The 25,940-nt window shown below is 35.8% G+C and overlaps 1 protein-coding gene across 6 annotated transcripts in view; it reads right to left on the reverse strand.

Moving 5' to 3' along the window:
• Positions 1-25,940, reverse strand: part of RNF152 (ring finger protein 152) — a 110,808-nt gene that overhangs the window by 43,196 nt on the left and 41,672 nt on the right. For 2 of the 6 annotated variants that reach the window (XM_072605504.1, XM_072605503.1), the window contains exon 2: positions 1-25,940. This exon is cut by the window's right edge and continues 4,025 nt beyond it. The exons of the other annotated variants lie outside the window; for them this stretch is intronic. The gene's annotated coding sequence lies outside the window, so the exon portion shown is untranslated. 6 annotated transcript variants of the gene reach the window in all.

The raw sequence follows: 25,940 nt of genomic DNA on the forward strand, positions 1-25,940 counted from the left end.
CTTGAATGTTCTGCCTCTTGGAATCCCTGGCTTTTCCTTCAAGAACTAGTTCAAATGCCAACTTCTGCAGCAGGATTTTTGCATTTCCCCCAGATGCTAGTGCCTTTATCTATCATGTTATCTTCCTTCTATTCCATGCATATCTTGTATGCAGTACTTAGATCTGCTGTCTCCTCCATTAGAATGTAACCTTATTAAGAATAGTCTTCTTTGACCTTTCTTTGTATATCCAGTATTCAGCATGGTGCCTAGCACATAAATACTTAATAACTGCTTCATGATTGATTAATTCTAATAAATTCTTCACGATTAATTCTTAACCAAAGTTGGTATCTATCAACTAGCTCTTGTTAATCACCACCACCACTGTGAATAAGTTACTAGCACACTGACTAAGAGAATACTTGGAAAGGGTCACAATTTTCACCAGACCAAAGATGGAACTTGATAGGCAGCACTGCTACATAAGTTCAAATGAGTCAGTGGCCATATCTACATTGGCTAATTCCTCCCAGACAGCCAAGACCTCACAAAAATGTTCCACCAGGACAAGTGGGGGATTTCATTTCAAAAGCATTGGCATGTTGTAGCATGATCCCTTGCCCCTGAAAAAACTGGTGAATACCAATGGTTAGCCATCTCAGATCTAAAAGATGTCAATAATCTCCTCAAGCTACTAAAGTAATCTTTCTACAAGTAGCAAATACCTATTTTCAGTGAAAGCAATAGGTTACCTGTCCTGCTAGTTGGGGACGCCATGCCTGCTTGGCTTGGCCTGGAAGACACTTTTATAAATGACTGACAGTGGATAAAGAACCCTGAAAAATCCTCTATCTTTCTCAGCAAAGGGTCAGAGACTAGTGAGTGATTCCACTTGCTGACTAAATGAAGTCACTTCTCTTTGACTATTAAATGTGCCTCACAAGGCAGCCAGTGCCTCAGACTGGTCCAGCTCTCATAGTAGTTCCCATGTCTCTAAATGCTTTCTGTTTAGAGAGTTCCACTGTGGCAAACATCTCTGCTCTTCTCTGACTGGTTGTCCATTTACTGAATCAGAAAATATTATTCTATAAAGCCTGAAGCAGGACTGCCTGGGTGTGTACAGAGTAACCCCAACCTTGGAGAAGAGAAGGTAGGGTCTAAGCTGGGAGCTAAAATAAGGAAAAACCAACAGACCTGGACAAATTGGAAGGAAGGAACAGAGAGGAGCAAGAATAGTAGTTACAAGAGTGAGCACTCAGGCTTGGACATCACAATGACATTAAAGGCAAAAGGTGTGGAAGTGGGGGGACGCACACTCCAAGAATCTGTTTGTCTGAATCAACTCATCTCCCTCAAACACTGGTATTTTAGGTATATGTGGCTGATCAGGAAAATGTGAGAGAAAGGTCAGCTGCCTTTCTGAATCCAAGTAGTTGCTCTTAGCACAGAAAAAAAGATTTCTCTAGTCTGCTAGATAATAGAAAGTCCACAGAGTTAGAGTTAAGATTCCTTGATACATACAGTATGGTTTTTCAATCCCTTCTCTATTTTGAGAAAATGGAACCAGAGGAGATTTATGGGAGGGGTTGGAGGGGGAAGGGAGGGGGAGAGAGGGAAGATAAATCCTCAAAAGATTTTCTGACCAAAAGTTAGGTGACTATTGAACTGGATCTGTGAGACAAGTGACTGTGCTAAGAAGAGCTCTAAATCAATATTTATCAAGTACCTATTATGAGCCAGGCTAAAAAGAATAGTAATGAACAAATGCATTTTAAGGAAAGGTCAAAGGGCATACCTGATAACATAGGTTTCTGCAATTACTGACATAGCAAGGCTACAGGACATAAAAGAATTAGCTTGGGCTCACAGTTATATGTGATTTTAGCCAACAAAACTTTAAAGGGTATGTCCTTGGGGCTTAAGCACATACACCACGTAAGTTATGGGAATTCCAAGATCACATTCTCCAGGAAGACTCTGAGCATCCTACTATGGGGTCTCCTCATAAATGAGGTCTTAAGATTCACCTAACATCACACCTCTGCAAGATGGAGTACCGATAGCTGGTTTGGTAACAATGCCTGAAAGTTGTCCAATCGGCACCTCCCTGTAGGCACTTAGGGCCACCTTTGCCAAGGGCCTTATCACCTCTTCCTCATCCAGAGGAAAATCCTATTAAGACTGAAGCAACCTTCAGGGCTATGTACTGGTTGAGAATGCTAAAAGAAGAAAGTTGTAGCCCCTCCTGCAGGGGAAGAGGCTTACTAAAGCTAAGCATCTCTAGCATATTGAGAAAGGACTGAGTTTCAGTTGACTTTGAAGACAACTTTTCTCCTTAGTTGCAATGCTGAAGCAGAAGAGGTGGTGGCTGACAAGAAAGACAAAGAAGTAGACTTTCCTCTGTGGAGAAGAGACTTATTAATCGCAGGATGGCAGAGGTGGCTAAAAGAGCAAGTGAAAGGGATGTTTCATCATCATGATTCCTTCAGAGCTATACTTTTCCCCACTAATTTTGTTTTTATGAAAAAGTGAGTTTTATATGGAAAAATGTCATAATACTGCTTTACTCATACTGTTACATTTTACAAGTATCATGGTATAGTGGAAAGAGCAGCAGATTTGAATTCAGGAATCCAAATTTGAACCCAGCCTCAGATACACACTCTGTGACTCTGGGCAAGTCAGTTAACCTTTCTGTACCTCAGCTCTTCATCTGTAAAACAGGGACAATAATGGGACAAAACATAATATTTTATAAAGTATTTTATAAACCTTTAATATATACATACGTGTAGTATATGACTGTGATAGAATACTATTATGCTATTAGAAATGAAGAGGGTGATGGTTTCAGAAAACCGTACATGAATTGATGCTTAAGAGAAGTAAGAAGAACCAGGAGAACATTCTATGTCGTAACAGCAATATTATAACAAAGATCAACTGTGAAGGACTTGGCTATTCTCAGCAATATCCAAGACATTCTGAAGGACTCATGATAAAAATTACTATCTACCTCCAGAAGGAGGCCTGATGAATTATAAGTTCAGATTGAAGTCTATCTTTTTACTTTATTTTTCTTGCCTTTTTTTATATCCTGGCTAATATGGAAATGTTTTGCATGATCTGAGATCACACTGTTTGCCCCTTCAATGGGTGGGGGAGAAGCTGGGAGAGAATATGGAACTCAAATATTTAAAAAATAAGTATTTTAACAAGACATATCTAGATAGATAGATAGATATAGATATATATATAAACATGTTGGCTATTATCATTATTTAATTGAAATAATACTTTTGTTATGAACTATTTGCTGTTTGGTAAAAAGTAAACTGTCATAACTGAGTCCCATGAACTATGGTTTAGAAAGGATTGTGACAACCTATGAAATACCTAAAACCTAGGTATCAATACCTAAAAGGAAGGGAGGGGCATAATGAGGAGGATCTACACAACTTGGAGGCTATTTCCTGCATTTACCAACTCAATCCAGTGCTGACCTACTAGTGTGATCCCATCAATGTCAGAGTTTAACATGGAATAAAGAAATTTTCATCACCATGTAGACAGATTTTTTTTAAATTTACTACCATATAGGCAATACAATCCCTAACTTAGTCATATGTCACTGTGATTATCAGTGTGAGTACAATCCCTTCACTTCCTTTTATTTCTAAATCTACAGCTTCTTTAAAAAAAAGTTTCAAGTTATTTCACAAGTCTTATCTTCTCCATCTACCCTCCCATCCACATCAGTTCATCTGAGTAGCAGAGATTCTTATTATTCCCAAGGGGAAAGAACTGGCAATTGGGGGAGGGGTTACTCCAATGATAATTCTAGGAAAGAGTTCTCAGGAATGGGTAGGTGGTAAATAACTTCCTTCTATGGGGATTCTTAAGTTGGTGGCTCATAAATTAAGGACTATACACATTTTATCTTCTTCCTGCCCATTAGATTATAATCTTCTTGAGTGTGAAAAGCACTTCTCTTTCCTTTTTGAATCTTAAAGATTTATAGATAGGATAGCTCTTAATGTTATCTAATTAAGGAGCAGTAATTTGGAGGTAGGGGAGAATGATTCTATGACTACATTTTTGCCTCTCATCTCAATTTTTTTTTTCTCAAAGTAGGGGAAGTCAATAACAAATATGACGTTGACTATTTAGTCCCGTTCCTATAGTTGTCAGTAGTTGTTCCAAATGGTCATATTCTATAGGTATATAATAATGAAAGCTTTCTATTCCTGGTCTAAGCAAACATCACTCTGTAAAGAAAATGCATTCAATTTGACTTTGTCTGCCATTAGAAGAGTTAGATCTCAGTCACATCCATTTAAAATACCTAGTCATTTTGAATCCAGGTAGCTGATTAATTCTGTTCTCTGGAATGTTACTGATTTCAAATCACACATGAATGGTAGTATCCATTCTACGTTAAGTCATATAGCCAAATAGCTGTGATTTACTTCACCACAAGTTAATCAAGCTCACACTGGTACTCTGTTTACTCTGTGATTCCTGAGATTACATTAGCCTTACAGATCATTTGCTATGAATGAGCCATTGTTTCATTTTCTTGCCAACACAACGAAAGCCAGAACAATTCCATACTGTAAACATTTCCTGAAAGATACTTTGTTACCTATTTTTCTAACTCATGATATAGTTATATTAACAATCAACCTCACAGCACATGAAGAATAGGGTACATTTCTTGTTTTTGTTTTTGCCAAATGACTACTTTTTTTTCTTTTGGATACAGCTTGTCAACTCTTTGATTCAGCTCTAACAATTCCATGGCTATGCCTTCCTTGAGACTTATTACCATGGAAATTAAAGCAGAACTGATATCCAGCTAATTTTTGTTTAATCAAAACTGAGAGGAGATAAACATTAGAATATTAAGCCTTCTTGTAGATTCTACTAACCTTTAAAGATGAGCAGAAATGGATGCGGTTGAGATGATCCCTACCTCCCCTGCAGCCTGTATTTGAAGTTTAAAATCTGCTCAAATGGCTGGTGTGTCCTGTCCTGTGGTAATTAACTCTATGATTCCAAGCTTTTTTCAATTTTTAACAAATGAATGTCTTATAATACCTGGATAGTAAGAAAGTATATTTTAAAAAAATATAGTGGATACAAATGAAACTTAGCCACCCCTACGACAGCCCAAAATAAAATTCAGTATGTTAACTTCCTTTACAAAATTCAAAACTATAATAAAGTTTATTAGCAATTTCAGTATAAGACACAGAAGCAGGGAACAGATACTGAAAAAAATCATTATTCCCAATGGCAAAATAAACACTTCTTTACATGAATGAGAAGTTTAATATACCACTGGCATTTCTGTGAGAAACATGTTTAATACCACAGGGGACTCAAAGAAGTATTTTTGACAGACAAGGTAAACTTTCTTTCACTAAATCAGAAATATGACTGTGCCAGTAATATTTTTCACTCTAATTTTTAACATGTTATTCTGTTTGCAAAGAATAAAAATAATGAATACTTGTGTACCTATGCATAAAACTTGGTCCAGAGAGTGAATAATAAGATACTTTGTCAATAAATTTAACAGATAATAAGCAGAAAACATTTTAACTCAATTTTAAGGACCAAGGTGAACTTTAGATTTTCACATTGGCCCTACAAAAAGTCACTCACCCACTTGAACAAGGTAGTAAACAATTTATGTTGTGGAAATAAAAGAAGAAATATTTCATTTATCTTTAATCCTTATAATCTTCCAGATAATTAGGTGGGTGAAAAAGGATAGCAGGGTGAAAATGTTGTTTACTTAGGGTCAGGCTTTTATATTTTTATATTTTTTTATATTTTTTTCTGTGTGCATTGGATTCTCTTAAGAAAGGGGCAAATATACTTGGAGGGGAGAAATAACTAAAATGAAGAGAAAAAAAGAGATGAGTGAAATCCTTTGCAAAATCTTGCCAAATAATTAGCAAAGTTCAAGAAGTTAGGAATTCTTTGTGACTCCCTGAACAATACTGTAAAAAAAAAAAAATCATTTTAAAGCCAAACATATCCGCTTTCATAAAAATATTTGTCATCCTAATAATTAGCTGAACCTTGAAATCTAATTCAGAAGATTTTTTTTCTCAGAAGCAGATCATAAAGAATTTTTCCTATTTCCTTTTTTGTCCAATAATAAATGTACTTTTGTTTTCCCTCTTTTTGGTTCAAGATTAATTATAAACAAACATACTTTTTTTTTTTTGGTGCATGGACCCAGAGCCAAGATTTCTCTACCAACACTTCATCAACTTCAGGCTATAGATTACTACCCTCTGCTGCACACATCCTCCCCATTCACCAATGGACATACTTCCCAGTGGCAGATTCAATCAAGCTAGAAATTCTTCCAGTTAAAATCTTGTTCTCAATCACAGTTTCTATATGATAAATCTGACTGCAAATACACTTAGAAAACATTCAGTCACTGAACAGTTTATAATTCTAAACCCAGACACTGCAATATGTTGTGTTGTGTTCTCCATTCCCCTCCCTCTCTCTCTTCCTTCCTCCCTACTGTTCTTCTGTCCATATTTCCTTCCCCATCTCCATCCATTCATCCTTTTATCCTTCCAAGCAAAAAATATCCTTCTGAACTACTCTGGTTATCAAAAATTATAAATTTTATGATGAGGAACAAACCATATTTTAAACAACTTTCAAGACTTAGGATCATAGCAATTGGAGCTTGAAAGAATCTTGCAAAAATCTAGTCTATGCTTCTTTATTTCACACTCACACACAGTGAGTATATACATATATACATATATATATATATACAACACACACAGATATAAAAATTTTTTACCCAATTAGATGTTAAAATAGTTTTAACATTTTTTTTAAGTTCTGAGTTCCAAATTCTATCTATCCCTCCCCCCTCCCCTTTTCTACTCCCTGAAACAGTAAGCAATCAGATATAGGTTATACATGTACAATCATGGAAAACATTTCCATATTACTCATTTTGTATAAGAAGACTCAAAAGAAAAAAAGTGGAAGTGAAAAACAGCATGCTTCAGTCTGTATTCAAACAATATCAGATCTTTCTCTGGAAGAAGATAATATGCTTCATCATTGGTCCTTTGGGACTGAATTGGATCATTGTATTGCATCATCAAACAATATTTCTGTTACTGTGTATAACATTCTTCTGATTTTCTTCACTCATTTTGCATTAGTTCATGCAAGTCTTTCTTTTTTTTTTCTGAAATCATCCTGCTTGTCATTTCTTACAGCACAATAATATTCTATTGCAATTACATACAACAACTCGTGTAGCCATTCCCCAATTGATGTTTTAAGGAAGGTGGAGAGTTACCCGAGGTCAATAGTAAGAGATTCAGGATTCAAACTGACTCAAAATCAGTAATTTCCATTAAAACATGAATTAAGACATTTGCATTATGATCATAGATTTAAAGCTAAAAGAAAACTCACTTCCTACCTCTTCATCTTATAGATCAGAAAACTGAGGCCCACTAGGACATTTAGGGGTAGGGGTTACTGTCCATTTAGGGATGTCTACACTGTGGGTAGTGATTCCTTCCCGCTTAGTTATTCAACATCTTTCTGTACCATGTAACTATTTCTAGAGCATCCTAAGTACAGAAATCCTAGAATACTAGGCTTTAGAGCTAGAAGAGACCTTAGATGTCATCAAGTTCAACTGACAATGAAAGAAGGAAAATGAAGCATTTCTTCCATGTATTTTGGTACTTAATGTTACATTATTTTATGGGAGCTCTAATCTTTTCAGGTGTTTTAAGTCATCCTTCCCAAACATAACTGTAATATACTTGAGGGCAGAAAAGTATAAAACCGATCTCTTTATTTCTTTTGCTATCCTTTAAAACACAGAACACAGGACTAAGAATATGGAAGAGGCTCAAATATTTCAAGATTATGCGAGAAAAAAATGTTATAAATAAAATTATGACGAGCCTTCTTCTTTTGCCTCTCACATTTCTTAGTCTGCCTTGTTTCGTTTGAAGCAAAATCCTCATTTTATGCCTTCCTTTGAAGCTCTGGGGTCAGAGAGAATCCCTCTTGACTCACTACCTCATGCAGTCCTGCTTCCCCAAACAGTGAGAAGACAATGGCACAGATCAAACGTATGAGGTCTGCGAACTGTGGAAGAAGAAAGAGCTTGATTTGTTCTTTGTTGTGCTGTTGGGACAACCTGGGCAGCAAAAGGGTCAAAGAGCTCCCAGCTAAGATGTAAAACTTTTAGAAATAGGTAGTTGACAAATATTTATAGCAGTTCTTTTTGTGGTGGCAAAGAACTGAAATTGAGGGGATGCTCATCAGTTGGGGAATGGCTGAACAAGTTTTGGTATATTACCATGACAGAACATTTTTGTACTATAAGAAATGAGTAGGATGCTGTCAGAAAAACCTGGACTTACATGAACTGATGCAAAGTGAAGTCAGCAGAACCAGGAGAACAGTGTACGCACTGAACAGTACTGAACAGAAATACAGTATGATGATGAACTACGAATGACAGCTATTCTCAGCAATCAAAGATCTAAAACAATTCTGAAGGATTTAATGATGAAAAATGCTATCTACCTCCAGAGAAAGATCTGATAGTCTGAATACAAATCAAAGCATACTATTGTGTGTGTGTGTGTGTGTGTGTGTGTGTGTGTGTGTTTTGGTCTGTGTTTTCTTTTACAACATAACTAATGTGAAACTATCTTTAGCATGGCTGCACATGTATAACCTATATTAAACTGCTTGTGAGAAGAGGGAGAGAATTTGGAACTCAAAATTTTAAAAAATGAATGTGAATAATTATTTTTACATGTAATTTGAAAAAAATTTAAATAATTACTTGAGAGAAAGGGAGGACAGAAAATGAGATATTACCTAGCAACTTTCTAAAAGGGAGGTAAAAATTACAAAACCAATGAACTCCCAGAGCTTTGCTACAGAAAGCAACTGTGGTATAGTGAAAATAGACAAATGAATAGGGAGTTAGGGCACTTAGGATTCTAGCCCAGTCCATGCTTAAACTACTTTTGTAAACTTGGACCAATTGCTTTCCCTCTCAAGGCTTTGATTTTGTTACAGAAAAGTAATGTAATATAGATGTAACAGGTACAAAATGAAGGATTAGAACTTAATAGCATGAAATCTCTAAGGTCACTTTTCCATCCCAACATCCTAAACATGCCATCTCAAATCCATGATCAATTTGCACTGAGACTGGCTTTCTGGAGTGGATTCTGAAATGCTCAATATAGCTTTATGACTGAGAAAAAGTAAATTAATTGTAATTAAACTATAATTAAATTCATGAATGATAAAACATTGAGCATCTGAGCATAGCCAAAATTCCCACAACTGTACTTAATTAAGCATGCCATGAAAGTTTTGAATCTATGGAAGTTCTAGGCATTAAGAATTCTGTATAAAGGCTCACTCTTACATTACTGATTTCAAAAACTTTGCATAAAAAGGCAAACACTAACCCCAAATAATAGTACACTATACAATTCGAAAATTAAAATGTCTGTGCAAATGAAGAAAACAACTTAATTTATTTCAGATAAAGCAACAGAAGCCTGCCTTGGAATTACTCTGATTATTGTTCCTAACATGTCAGCTTAGCTGAAGAAGAAAAAAAACGATAAAGGACTAACATGTACTTTAAAAAGAAAAACTACATCGATATCAAAGTTTACAATCTGTGATGTAATAGAAATGTTATCCATGGAACATCACGAATTGTAATAAGCTGAACTACCTATAAGTAGTTATATAACTAATTAGAAGTAGTTATAAGTAAGGTTAAGTACATAAGTAAAGTCTTATATCAATACCTTGTCCTGTTGTGAAGTTAACCGTGGTACTCTAGCAGAGTAAAACTACAAAAGTGGAGAACAATCTCTGTATAAGACTGAGTGTTGTCTGTCTTCAGAGGACAATCTAGTTAAGTTTGGGTAATAGTATCACAGGACCACAGTTTTAGAATTGGAAAGGCCTTAGAGATCATCCAACCCTAACCCCTTATTTTTCAAATAAGGTAACTAAGGCCCAGATAGGTTAAATAACTACCAAGGTCAGATTTAGAGTCAGAAGGAGCTGCAGACACAGATGGCGTATAGGCCCTCATTTTGCAGATGAGAAAATTAGGCCCATTAAGGTTAACTCACTTGTCCAGGATCATATAACTAATGAATATCTGAGGAAAGATTTGAAACCAGGTCTTTGTGACTCCAAGTCCTGTATGCTACCAACCACACAGAGTAAATAACAGAGAAAAAAATTTCAATCCAGAGTCTCTGTAACTCCAAATCCATAGTTGTCACTTCATTGTTAAATGATTGGTCACAAGGTAATTATTTTTTTTCAAACTCAGTGAAAGTTGAAGACCATCTACTAAGAGGAGTTGTGATTTAAGTCAACAGGCAGAAGGGAGGGAAACCCATCCAACCCATCAAAAAAAACCCATTTTTAGTTCTTGAGGTAATTATTAAGCACAACTTTCTGGACATTATTAACCACTACAGGTTTAAACCATTCCATGTACTATATCAAGTAGAAATGACACATTTTTGTGCATAAATGGTTCAAATAATTTTTAATAGAAAACACTCCCCCCCCCCAAAAAAAAGTTTATGTAACAAGAAAAGTGATGGGGAAATGGGGAAATATTTTCATTATGTTAGATATGAAATAACTTTCAAATTATAAAATACATATCACAGATTTTGACTACCAATTATGTCCATACCATCTCATTGGGACATCAGAATAGTAGTAAAAATAAATAATGCTACCAGAGAGCTGTTGCTGGCTTAACAGAGTAATAATAACATTACTGTGCAGCAACTAGTCTCATTGGGTTTAGTCTCATTTAGTCTCATTGGGTTTCTATGTGTCACTATGGAGATAAAATTAGAACCGTGGTAGAATAAACAAATTATCATTCCCTCACTATGCATTAGGGAATTTAATACTATAAAACTCCTCTACTACACTAAAAATGATCATTTTTCTCATATTTTCTGAAAACGATAATAGGAAAATCACCAGTATGAACATTTCCTGCCGCAACTGTTCCTCTCTTTCCAACCCAAATACTTATAAAAAGAATTATGTCCCACTGGCTTCCATTATAAATTCAAATGTGTTCCTACATGAAAAAGAAAAACAAACCCAGTCTGAATTAAAAGGAGAGGTAAAGCTAAATAGCCAATTCGGACACATGGCTGGAATATACCAGAATTATTTTATAGGCTCTACTGGGACGTATAATTCCATACCAATTTGATTTTCTTTTGCATCATTTTCCTCATTCCAGATGTCACCCTTAACCAGGCATCACAAAAGAAGAGATTTTCTCCCTTCTCTCCCTACTATGTCCAGGGATCTTCACCCATACTCACATGTTCCAGAACTTAGGTGACTGCCTCCTCTTTTTTTATACTTGAAATATCTAATGAAACTGCACTACCACACCACAGTTCATTTCATCAGTAAAAACTGATGTATTCCATATTGAATTTTTTTAATTTACTGATTTTAGGTGGCATAAGACAAATTAAAATTAGTTGCCCACTCTTTCCTTCCTAAAAACTTAAAACCCTATAGCTTGTACAGAATGAAGTCTACATGTAGTAAATTGGAGTTTATAATTTCCTTCTTTCTAAATGGACATATTTTCCACTAAAAATTAATTGTAAGAGAAAATAATAAAAGCTTCAATCAAGTTCCATATGAAATTACCAGTTCCTAGTACAAAACCAGATCCTGAATAGGAATGAAGTGATCAATAAACGACAATCAAAACTGATTTTATCCAGCTCCTTAAAGTTTGCAAAATACTTACATAGTCTCATAACAATGTGAGTTACTAATTATAATTATTATTATCCGCACTTTGCAAATGAGTAAACCAAGGCTTCAAGTGGTTAAGTGAATTGTCTATGGTCACTCAGCCAGTATGTATGAGAGATTAGACTTGAACTCAAGATTCCCTGAATCCAAATAACACCCCCTTATCCTATGTAACTAAAATTGATTATGCCTTCCACCATCTATGACTTGATTTCTCCATCAGCAAAACAGATAACAAAATTAATTATTTTTGAATTTTTTAAAAGCTAGCGAAAAAATGAATGGGAATACTCTAATAAGGATGAAAATGGTTAACTATATAACTCATATGTTTTGCAAATCTATGAAATTTCTCTGGATATATCTCATACAGGATATAAACTGGCTTATAATATACTTTGTATTAGTCATTTCATCCATGCAGTTTTATTTGAGACTAAAGAGGGGAAAACAAAACAAAAAAACCAAATCTCCTTCCTGGACTTTCTCTAAAATAATTTTCTATTCTAAAATGCAATCTAACTCACTTTTTTTAAATGCTGAACAAAGAGTTATAAATTCCAAAATTGGTTAATGATCATCATCTCATTTGATTAATATTTCCTAACACACAGAGAAAACTTGAGTAACTGAGAGACAGATCCTAGATAGCTGATAGCAGCCAAAACATCCTGAGTCTTGGCTGGCTGACAGGAAATTTGTACTGAGGGGATCTTAGAAAAAGTGTACTTCATTTTGATCACTTTCTAGGAAAAGGGCACAAAGCCAAGTCAGTATATATCCTTGTCCCTGATCACCACCCTAAAAATATGTAGGCTAATAGAAATAATCTTCTGGGGCACAAAGAGTTGTTACTTACCTCATCCTAGGGGTTGTGGAAAGATTATTACAAGTTCAGATGTTGTATGAGAATTGTGGGTATCTTATCCAATGCCAAACAGATAATATGAGTCATTTTTACTGAAATTAAATTAATGGTATTTAGCAACAATTTATGACCTTTTTCAACTTGGAAATTTGTTGCTAGTACACCTGTATTTATGAGATGGGGAATGAACATCACCATCCACTATTGGGGGAAGGGAAGGAATGTCCATATTCTCCATATGGATGTTTGCTGGCAAATATCTCAAGACTGAATGGACTTTGTAGACTAAGAAACTTTCAGTCACCTATGGCTGATTGTTTCAAACCAATAGCTTGGGAAACTTTTGTACGTATTACACATGATACAGCAGTGTTTAGGAATAAGGATAGTATTGACAGCTGGGCAATTATTTATATCTGATTTTAATCCTATAAAATGCTAAGAATGAGGGAGGGGGAAGGAAATGGCTTCAACAATAATCACTAAGCATTATATGTATGCTATATGTGCCAGGAACCATGCTAGGCACTTAGGAAGACAACAAAAATTAAAATATTCCCACATCAAAGGTAAAAACACGCAGACATAACTACATACAAACCAAGTTAAGGTAATTTAGGGGCAAGCATGTGGAGGGAATATGGAAAGAATTTTTATAAAAAGTTCTTTTTGAGCTGAGCTTTGAAGAAAACTAGGTTTTGACATGGAAATGACGCTAGTAAGATAAAATTAAATAGGAATAAGTGTAAATCTTGCACTTGGGTACAAAAAGTCAATCAGTACACAGACTTGTTCTGAGAAGGATGTGGGGGTTTTAGCAGCTTGATATGGGAGTCAAAAAAGCTACAGCAATACTGCTGCAATAGGAAAAATATTTCTTCTAGGAACAGGAGAGTGACAATCCCACTACACTCCACCCTGGTCAGATCTCATCTGGAGTATTGTGTTCTGCTCTGGGCACCATAGATAAAGACAATGAGATAAAGAGTGTCCAGAGGACAGCAAGGAGTAGTTTTTTCCCCAACATTTTTATACCTCTTCAGACCTCCAATGGCTTCTTCTCTGACCACTCACTCTGCTTAGAACCTTCCATTACATTTCACTGAAAAAAATGAGGCCATTAAGCTAAGACTTACTTCCTCCCTTTCTCTTCATGTCACATTCCAGTGCCTTCTGCCATTATCTCCTTCTTCACCTGACAGAAGAGGAACACTTCTCTTACTAAGGCAAACCCTTCTACCTGCACAAGTAATCCCATTACTTCCTGTCTTTTCCAGCAGACTGTCTCCTCTATCATCCCTATTCTCACTATTTTCAGCCCCTCCCTTTCTACTAGCTCTTTCCTTCCTGTCAAAAGACATTCCTATGTTCATCATCCTCAAAACACTCTTACTTCATCTATCCATCCTTGATAGTTACTGTACCAAAATCTCCCCTTTTTCATGGCTAAAGTCCTTGAAAAGGCCATGTACAATTAATACCTCCATTTCCTACCCTCTCATTCTTTTAATACTCTGCTTTCTGGCTCCCAATCTTATCATTCAACTAAAACTCCTCTCTACAAAGTTACTGATGATTTCTTAAACCACCCAGGACCCTTTCATGGGCCCTCTTCTCCTTCTGTACTATTTGCAGTTGGTAATCTCATCAGCTCCTATGGATTCAATTATCATCTCCATGCTGACAATTCTCAGATTTTTTTTTGTCTAGCCTTAATCTCTCTCTCAGTCTGTAGACTTCAACTTCTTCAACTTTCTACTGGCCATCTACAGATGACCTATAGATACCTTAAATTCAACAAGTCCAAAACTGAACTCAGTATCTTTTCCCTTGAACTCTGCATCTTAAAAACTCTCACCCTTTCTCAATTTCCATAGTACTGTGAGAGTTACACCATCCTCCCACAATCTAGGTATCATCCTTGACTCCTCACTTTTTCTCACCAGCATTAGCCTCTTATTGCTTATAGTGTTAGCCCCTTAAAGCGTCTTGCTAAGGCCTGTTGATTTTACCTTCATAAAATCTCTTGTATATGCCCCCTTCTTTCCTCTGAAACTGCCACCACTCTGGTCTGGATTTTTATCTCCTCATACCCAGACCACTGCAATGGCCTTCTGGTTAGTCTCCCTCCCCCTCTCTCCCCCACTTCAGTCCATATTCTGCTTAATTAATCTTCCTAAAGCGTAAGTCTGAACATGTCACACACAGCTCCCCACATTCAATAAAATCCAGTGGCTCCCTTTTTATCACTTCCAGGATAAAATATAAAATCATCTGTTTGACATTCAAAGCATTTCATAATCTAAGCTCCTCCTACCTTGACAGTCTTCTTATACTTTACTCCTTCTGGGTACTCTGTAATACAGGGACAATGGTCTCCAGTGACATCAACAGCCCCCTTGCTTTTCCTCCTGTGCATTTTCACTGGTTGTTCCTCATGTCTGGAACTCTCTCCTTTCTCTAAGCTTCTGCAGCGTCCTTCATAATATCTCACCTGCCACAAAAAGTGCTTCCTGATCCTTTTTAATACTAGCATCTTTTCCCTATTAATTATTCCCAAATTATCCTGTATATAGCTTAGCCATAAATAGCTGTTTGCATGCTGTTTCCCCCATTAGAACATGCGTTCCTTGAAAAGAAGTACTATCCTTAGCCTTTCATTGTATCCCAAGTTCCTGGCACATAATGGTCCTTAATAAATGATTACTTGAGTCCCTAATGTATGAGGAATGGCTGAACGAAACTGGCATTTTTAGCCTGGAGAAAAAGAGACTGGAGGGAGGGTGGACATGATAGTTGTGTCCAGGCATTGGAAAGGCTGTCATAGGGAGGAAGGATTAGGCTTGTTTCATTTGACCCCAGCGATCAGAATCAAGAATAATGAATGGAAATCGCAAAAAGGCAAATTTTGGCTTGATGTCAAGAAAAATTTCCTAACAACAAGAGCTGTCCAAAAGTGTCACTGATGTCCCCCAAGAGGTAGAGGTTTCTCCTTCCTTAGAGACCTCTGAGCAAAAGCTACACAATCGCTCATTAGGCATGTTACTGGAGGAATTCCTCTGTGGATGGGTTGGACTAGATGAGGTCGTTTCCAATTGTCAAAATGTTTAATTCTGTGATTCTCCATTCTAAGAGGCAGAAGTGAGAAGGGAATATATCTCAGGCATGAAAGACAACAGGTGCAAAGGCTTCAAAAGGAGAGATGGAGGTCTTTTTTTCAGGCGTAGCAAGATGATCAGTTTGGATCAATTACAAAATATATAACAAGGAGTGATACACGATAAACCTCAATAGGTACATTCAAATGAATAGGGAGTCACTGGCTTTTACTGAGCCTGAGATTGACGTAGTCAGGCATATGCTTTAGGAAGATCACTATGGCAGCTTCCCTAAAATAGGGAAGAGATTTCTACAGTGAAGCTCAGAAGAAGCTATAATAAAACGTAGGCCAGAACTGAGAGCCTCATTTATGGTGGTGGATATGTAAGCAAAGTAGACACTTAAGTAGAGAGAGGGAAGATACAAGACGTATTGTGGAGAAAGATGCAATAAGACTTGGCAGTCTCCTCACTGGCTCTTCTGAAAATGGCAATAAAACTATTCCTGTTCCAAGATTTCATTGCCTCTTAAAGATATACTTATAGGATCTATAGTGGGAGAGATTATTAAAGTTAGCGTTACACACACGTATGTTTGTAAGTCATTGGTGTAGAGATGATGATTAAAGTCACAGGCACCCAAAGAGGACAGAAAGAATAAGGAGGAGGGCCCAAAAACAGAGACTTAGGGTACAACCACAGACATGAATGATATAAGAAAGTTAACTGGGAAGAAAAACAGTTAGACTGGTAAGAAAACCAACAGAGTAAACAATAAGTGAGTGAGAGAGAGAGTGAGAGAGAAAGAGAAAGAGAGAGAGAGAGAATTGTCAAATGTGGGGAGGTCAAGAAAGATAGGAATGAAAAAAAGAGATTGAATTTGGTCATTAGGATTTAGAAGAGAGTGAGCAGATAGGAAGTAGGTAGCTTTTCTATAAGTTTTTTGTTTTGTTTTTTAAGGAGGCTTAAGGATAGTAGAGATGTGGGTGTGTTTACAGGCAGCAGGGAATTAGCCAATAGACAGAAGAAAATTAGAGAGAAAGGGAATGATTATGGGAGTAATCTGCTGGAACAGATAGGAGGGAATAAGATCAAGGAATCAAATGGAAAGGATGGCCTTGGTTAAGAGATAGGGCACCTCGCCACCTCTTCATCAGATACTAAAGGAAGAAAAAAGAGTGGAGGGTTAGGGAGTGACATCAAGGCATTCTGAAGTGGAGGATATAGGAGAAAAGGGAGCCTGGAGCAAATGGCTGCCATTTTCTCAATAAAGAGGCAAGATCTTTCTCTGAGGATGAGGGAAGGTAGTTTGTGAGGTTCAAGGAGAAAAGGGAGAGAATGGAATAGGTGCTAGGGGCAGTAAGGTGAAGAAGCAATTAAAGAAGAGTGAGGAGCAAAGGCAATATGTAGCAGTGAGGGCCCATTTCAAATATGTTAAAAAAAAAAAAAAATTTTGTAGTGCACTGAGTCAGCAAGATTGTGTATGTCCAATAACACATGAATAGGAGAAGAGGAAAATGGTAAAAGAAAGGTTGGAGTTTGGCTAAATATCTTCCAAAACCAAAAAGAAAAAGAAGGGAGGGTGAAAAGGTTAAAGGCAGCTATCAGTGTAACGATGGGGTTAGTTCCCTACAGGGTCAAGATTGGAAATGGATGTAAGTGAAGTTGGAACAAGGAAGACAACCAGGGAGAACCAAGGAGTAGAGGCACTGAAGGTCATGGTTTAAAAGGAATGAAGCATTGGGAGAGATGGAAGGAAAGGGTAAAGGAATTTCAGTGTTCTTGCTCATGATGGTAGTAGACCATCTCTACACATTGCTGAGGAGGAGTGAAGGAATAAGTCATGGCAGTTGAAGAGATGGTGAAAGTGGGACATCAGGGTGTTTTGAGGGAATACCAATGTATATGTTGAAATCTACCATTTGGGCAGAGAAAGAAAATAGCCATTCATAAAGTTTGTACCATGGTGTTGGGGATAAATATAACAGCAGCTCACATTTATATAACACCTCAAAGTTTACAAGTACAAAGTAGTTTTCCCATAACTGCTCTCTGAGGCAGGCTGTGCAAGACATTGTTATTCCTATTTTATCAATATGGAAAGTAAGCTTCAGAAGTTAAATTGCCCTTGATCTTATAAGAATCAGAGACAGGACCTGAACTCAGATCTCCTAACTCCTGTTCCAATGACCCTCCAAATACATTTTAAAAAAAGCTCCCCTTTTTGGAGCTTACAAGACAAACATTATTCAGATAAAATGTGATAGGGCAATGACAAGATCTAGGCAAAATGCTTCAGGAAGATTATGAGCATGAATCCTGTACTAGTTTCCCACAAAACATAAAATGACCAGAGGATAAATTCTCCCAGGTTTTGTAGATCTTATACAAAAGATGATAACATGAACAAAAATTACACAGTATGAGGAGCGATATGAGTTGCAATGTGCACTAGTGAAAGAGTATCCACTTCAATGAGATTGCAAATACTTTGAAATGAGGAAATAAACTGCTATAAATTGTTAATTACTGATTGAAGTATAACCCTTACACTATGCTCCCTGAACCTACAGAGATGATCCTGTGTCCTTTTTACAACCCTGGGTTGGCAAGTATTATTATTCCCATTTTAAGGAAAAGGAAGCTAAAAATCCCAAGGTCACATAGTAGTATTGGAGCCACTACCAAAAACAAACTGAAGCAGCCTTGATAAAGGAAAAGAGTATGGCTTCTAGCCAGGAAGTTCTTTTTGTCCTATGAGACCAGCACAGAGGAGTCCCAGGACCAAAATCTATGAAACCCCAACTCTACTGCAATGTATTCTGTGAAAGGCAGCTTGAAACAGTTGGGGGATGGAGGATGGGGTTCCCACTAAAGAAGGTAATGATGAATGACAGTTTTCCAGAGGCTGCTTAAGGTTACTGGCAGTAGTTGTTTTCAAAGGAGGAATTCAAAACTTTCATTTTGTTCTCCAAAGTGGAGGGTGGAAGAAAAATTACTGTACGTGAGTACATACAGTATTTATGAATTCTCAAAGAGCTATACTCCATAAAGTAAAGCTCTGTATTTAAGTATTTATTCCATTCTATTTTTGCTTATGTATCACTTTTAATAATCCTTTGTAAAATGAAAAGTTAAATTTGCTTCTTGAAAATGTTTTAATGCCACCATCACATATCATTTTATTAGCTAGTAGTACCCAAGAGCGCTAGTTAACCAAAATTCATTTTTTATTAAGAATATATTATAACTCATCCTCCAACTAAATAATTACATGTACAAGTGTCTGAAGATATGAGAAAGTTAAAGACCCAATTTCCAGATAACTCTTTTAAGGAAAACATGGCTCTTAAAATTCCTCAGAAAGAACTGATTTATAATCTCATCTTGCAGATGCTTAAATACCTTTGAGATTACCAGCATGTTAGGGCACATTTTCCAAATTAATAACCTGAGTGTTCACCAGGAAGCCAAATTACAGGTGCTGATAACCAGGAAAAGCTTCTCAGCTAACTAAATATTATTCAATTAAAATGACTCTGATTTTTCAGACACAATCTATTGTTCTCATAATTGAGAAAATCTTGTTTATCATTTTACTGAGTTTCCTAAGCCAATACATCATAACTAAGCAACCCATTTGAAAAAGAAAATCTATTGTAAATGAACTTGTAAGATAGAGAAAGGTGCCATAGCTTGGAATACTATGACAATTCAATTCAACCCCTATCTGCATTTCTTTAACCTGACCCAAAACCAATAATAAACTCCCAGCTCTAATAACTGAAAATCATAAATCTAGTTCAAATCAGGCAGCATACTGTGGCATCCAATTGTTACACAGTCTATGAAATCACAAGCGACAGATTAGTAACATGTGCAAAAAGAGGATACACAGCAAAATAAAGCAAGCTCAAATTTAAAGCATAGAACAATTCATACCTGTCAAGAGATTCACAAACACCAATATATTCTCAAAGAAAAACTCAGTAAGTGATGTTCATAGTCTGTCTAGAGTAGTATATTCTCAATTTCATTTGTGTCATTTTTGCTTGCCCATATTGTTCACATGGTTAAAAGAGTATATGTGGTGATAGCTAAGGATCCTGATGACTTTGTTCAGTCTTGTAGCATAGCTAGTTAAAACTGCCTGAAGGTCATAAAGGGTGATATGGCCAAATTAGGAGAGCATGGAATAATTTACCTGTCAGATTTATTTATGATCAAATGAGATAGAGAGCATTGTAAGATGTAAAATGGATAATTTTAATTATATTAAATTTAAAAGGGTCTGCATAAACAAAACCAATATAACCAAGGTTAGAAGGAAAGCAGAAAGTTAGAAAATAAAATTTACAGCAAAAATCTCTGATAAAGGCCTCTTCTCAAATATATAGAGAACAGAGTCAAATTTATAAGAATACAAGTCATGCCCCAACTGATAAATGTCAAAGCATATGAACAGCCAGTTTTCAGATGAAGAAATCAAAGCTATTGATAGTCATGTGAAAAAATTCTCTAAATCACTACTAATTAGAGAAATGAAATGTTAAAAAAACTTTGAGGTACCACCTCTCATACCTATCAGATTGACTAACTAATGTGACAGAAAAAGAAAATGATAAATGCTGGAGGGGATGTAGGAAAATTGGAACATTAATGACTGTTGGTGGAGTTGTGAACCTATCCAACCATTTTGGAGAGCAACTTGGAACTATGCCTCAAAGGCTATAAAACTGCATACTCTTTGATCTAGCAATACCACACTACTTGGTCTGTATCACAAAGAGATGAAAAAAAGAGAAAAGGATCTACATGTACAAAAACATTTATAGTAGATCTTATGGTGTCAAAGAATTGGACATTGAGGAGGTATCCATCAATTAGGGAATGACTGAACAAGCTGCTGTATATGACTACAATGGAATATTATGGTGCTATAAGAAATGACAAGCAGGACGCTTTCAGAAAAACCTGGAAAGATTTGCATGAACTGATACAAAATGAAATGAGCAGACCCAGGAGAATAATGTACATGGTAATAGCAATATTGTTACGATGATCAGCTGTGAATGACTTAGCTATTATCAGCAATACAGTGATCCAAGACAATTCTAAAGGATTCATGATGAAAAATGCTACCCACCTCCAGAGAAAGAATTAATGGAGTCTGAATGCAGATTGAAGCAAAGTATTTTGTACTTTATTCTTTTTCATGGTTTGTTTTTTCATCTGTGTTTTTTTTCACAACATGACTACTATGGAAATATGTTTTGCATGATTACACATATAACCTATATCAAATCACATATCACGTCAGGGATGGGGGCAGGAAGGAAGGGAGGGAGAGAATTTGGAACTCCACATCTTTGGTCACTGCAAGTACAAGTTTAGGATGAAAAAGAAAAAAGAAATAAACCCATGCTTATTCCATTTCTCAGGCCAACAACAAACCAAACCATAACTAATTTAATTTAAATTTAATTACCTTAACTGCCTGTATGCCTGTTCAATCTATATTAAAGAGATGTGTGTGCATGCATTACTGTTTCCAAATGATGAAAGAACATAGGAAATAAAGAAACTTTATACAAAAAGTATAATCTCAGTTTATCAAAAACAACAAACTTTAAAGTGAAACTCTATGATTCACTATGAAACAGGAGGCAAATGACAGAGAAATAAGAAAATATTCTAAGCAACACATGGTGACACTGAAGGGTTCTGAGACACAGATCCTCTACCACTGAAGAAGGCTATATTCATGAAGGCAGAGCACTGTAGTGATGCTTTTTATAAAGGCAGTCACATTAAAGATTAAGATACAAAGGTTTTCTGGTTACTCATCAATTAAAAAAAAATTCAATTAATCAGAACACTTAATTCCTTAGGCATCCTAGTTAATCAAAGTTTCACTGCATTTAAATTGTATCACTTTCTTACTAATAAACTGCCTAATTGAAAAAGAAAGTACTCCTGACCAAGAAATCATCGTTTACATCTTAATATAACCCGAAGGCTTCTCACTAAATCTATGTATTTATAAAACTCAGATATGACTATAACCAAGAAGACTATAGAGAGTGGTAGGGCAGAAAGAATACAAGCCTACAAATTAGAAAATTTGGTTTCTATTCCTAGTTCACCACAGATTAAAACTCTGAGACATTAAGCAAGTTTTAACCTTCCTGAATTCCAGTATTCCTACCTATAAAATGAAGGGATTGGACTCAGGGGATCTCCTATGCATATTTTATGCATTTTGTAGTTATTTTCAACAGAATTCTCTTTTGTAATTACTTCCTCCTGGTTTTGTTATTGTTATACAGAAATGGCAATTATTCTGCTGGATTTATTTTGTATCATACTATTTTACTAGAGGTACTGGTCTCAATTATTTTCTATGCTGATTCTGTAGGATTTTCAAAGTAAAATCATGTCACCTGAAAATAAGATAATTGTTTTCTCTTTGCCAATGCTAATGTCTTTTAATATCTTTCTCTTTTCTTATTCCTATGGAAGGTAAAATAATAGTGAAAAGTGGGATATTTTTATTTTACCCCTGTACTTATTTGGAAACCTTTTGGTATGGCTCCATTGCAAATAATGCTAGCTTTTTTAAGATGATACTTTTTATCATATTAAAAAACTGTCCCTTAATATCCAAGTTTTTTTAGTATTTATAAATGGATTTATATTTTGTCAAAGATTATTTTCTCCATCGGTTGACATCATCATAAGGTTTTGATTGTTTTCTTTTTTACATAATCATACTTTTCCTATTGTGGAACAATCCTTGCCTCTATAGTATAAATCTAACTACCACAGTGAACATATATACATAGGGAACACACATACATATATGTTGCATACACATATACACATCTGTTGCCATAGTTTTATTGTTAATATTTCACTTACAAGTCTTGCATCAATATCTAGTAATGACATTTGTTTATAGATCTGGGTGATAAAATATGAGCCTCCATGACCCTACAAGAGTACCATTCATCTCCATGTTAATTAAAAACCTCTTACTGTCCAAACCAATTACTATGACTTTTCTCTGGGGATCTTTTTAAAAATATGAATATATTGTAGGAAAGAGAATTCTTATTTGAGATCTACAAATATTGTTATTATATAAAATAGAAAGGAGGGGTTTACTCAAGCAGTTTAATTCTCTCTGATTTACATTTCTTCTCCACCACTTGATTGCTTGGGCCAATGAAACTAAGTTCAGAGACATTCAGCCCAATCGTAGTTAGTTTTAAAACTGCCCACTGGACAAAAACCCAGATCACTCAGCTCTCAGTGTCAGGAGGCCTTCTGCTTTAATACCTTTTCATTACAATTTAAAATTCAAAGAGAATATAAAAATGATTTTTACATTGTAAAATTCTAATGATTCTTTTGGGGCTTATTTTCGAGACTTGTAGTCTCAGAATATTCTGCTTTCTATGATGGCAAAATGAAAATATGTTCTTAAAAACAGCTACCAAACAAATGAACCCAAAACTGGTACTTAAAGACCCTATTTTGATTTTCCATAATGGAAGCAACAGGTGGAAACTTTCTTCAAAACATGCTGCAATTAGATATTTTCCCTGTAACCTACAGTTACAATTTTATTTCACAAAACAAATACATACTTAATACAAGAGAACATAATATCAGCAAATAATTCTTGAACGTCAGACTATATTTTCCACAAGTTTTGCTGACAACAAAGAATATCAATGTTTTTCCACTGTCTGATGACATCCCTTCTTGAAGCTCACCCTGTATTCCGAACAGTATGAGTCATTTAAGTGACTAAGATAGGTGAAGGAAGTATATAAATATTTGTGCTTAGCTGTTCTGCCCCAAATCACACATAGATCCATGGAAGAAATGGTCCTAACAGAATTAGAAAACACCAAATTCTTGGAAATGTTACTATTACAAGGCTTTAAAAATAACAGGAGTGAAAGAAATACAATAGTTGCTAACTTTTATAAAGCATTGTAAGGTTTGCAAAGCACTTTACAAATATTATCTCATTTTATCCTCACAACCACCTTGGGATATAGGTACTATTATTTCTATTTCCATTTTACAGATGAGAAAACTGAGGGTCACAGAGATTAAAAGACTTGTGTTGTATCACACAGCTAGTAAGAGTTCTTCAGGCATGACTTGAATTCAGGTCTTTCTCACTCCACTTCTAGCACTCTACTGTGCCTAATTTAGATACACAAATGTTTGTTGAATTAAGTTAGTCCAAAGATAGCTACAATAATAGTAATAATTAAAATCCTCCTTGCTGAGGTCCCACTATGAGTTTTTGTTGATCTTCAGAATCAATCTACTTGCAGTAAGATGGTACAGACCTACTCTTATCAATGTGGAACAATGAAGAGAACACTGGCTTTAAAGACACAAGACCTTAGTATGATTCTCAGCTCTGCCTCTTATTAGATGTGTGACCTTAGAAAAGTCACCTAATTTATCTGGGCCTCAGTTTCCTTACCTGTAAAGTGACAGAGCTGGGCTAGATGACCTCTGGAGTCCCTCTGAGTTCTAAACCCATAGATTCTAAGATCTATAATCCCTCCAGCTGTACTTAAATTCATTTTCTTTTTTTCTATTCTTAGGAGGAATGAAATCTATAGGTAGCCCTCCTCATAATTTGTCTTTCACTTAACTTGAAAACTGTCAGAGGTATCCATGAATAAGCATTTAAGCCACTTTGCAGGAATGATGAAAGGACAAATTTTATTATTCTGTCTTTAAAAGATGGACCAACTGAGATAAAAAAGGTACTAAGAAATTTTTAAAGTCCACACAGTAAGACTGGAAATAAATCCACATTTCCTAAATCCCAGTCTGGTATGACTGCTATACAGAACATATTGGTCTAGTATGCTGACCCTTGTGGACTGTACTACTTCGTAATGATTTCAGCCAATTGTAGAACTTACATTAACTTATTTAAATAATAGTTAATCCTGCACAAGGCTTTCTTCCAGCTGTGTTTCTCTCCTGTGTGACAAAGGAGAGACACTGTTGGATTATCCTATGGTGCTGGTCACCCATGTTGTAAATTACCATTAAGCCAATATGAACTCACCCAACCTTTTGGAGTGTGTCAGAGTATATAGTTCCTCAAATTCCCCTCTCAGTACTTTTAATAAAATCAAATGTTTCAAATAAAGCTGCAACTGCTTTTGGAGTTTCCCACTGGTACCATCTAGGAGTCTTGGTTTCAGGCTTAGCTGATACCACTGAAACAGGCAGCAGACCATGAAAGAACTGTTTTGGTTAAAATTCAAACTATAAATTACTTCAGAGGTACTGCAGAATTCTATGAACACAATATATCTGAGAACTGTATGGGATATGAATTTGAGATATTTCCACAGAATGGAGAAAGGACTGAAGAAGGAAACAGAAGGTGAATATTCCTTATTTTACTCTAGAGACTTTTCATTCCAACCCCAAGGCAGAATGAATTAGATATATAAGTAGGTAGAGAGACAGAAATATAGTGATAGATGAGAGACAGAGACAGAGAGAGAGGGAAAGAGAGAGGGAGGGAAGAAGGGAGAGAAAGATTCCTTTCAATCCCTCTAAAAATAGATTAAAGGCTGAATTTTAGCTTTTTCTCAAATTATTTGTCATTATGGAAGAAATCTGGCCACAGAGAACTATGAGAAACAAATGGGGAGAAGACACAACATTTGGCAGGCGTCACAATTACACCTAAGTCATATACCTTTTGGATTTGTCTTACCTGTTCCTCTCTGAATACCACTAAGTAAAAATCCCACCCACTATAACATGTAATTCCTACAATTAATCTCTCATTATCCCAACACTTATAGCACAGATGGCAACAGGCACTTTCTCAAAATAAAAGTACCTTATCTAAACCACATCTAATTATACACATGTATGTATGTAATATATATGTAGCAGTAGCTATTTTTATACAGCAATAATTAAAGATGACACTCATTTTAGCTGTTTGATAATATTAAATTAAAATTTTCCCCCTCAGATTTGAAAATCTAGATTTTTTCAAAATGAATTGACCACTACTCAGTTTAGTGTTTTTAATTATT

Source organism: Notamacropus eugenii, chromosome 4 (assembly GCF_028372415.1).
Source record: "Notamacropus eugenii isolate mMacEug1 chromosome 4, mMacEug1.pri_v2, whole genome shotgun sequence".
NCBI lineage: Eukaryota > Metazoa > Chordata > Mammalia > Diprotodontia > Macropodidae > Notamacropus > Notamacropus eugenii.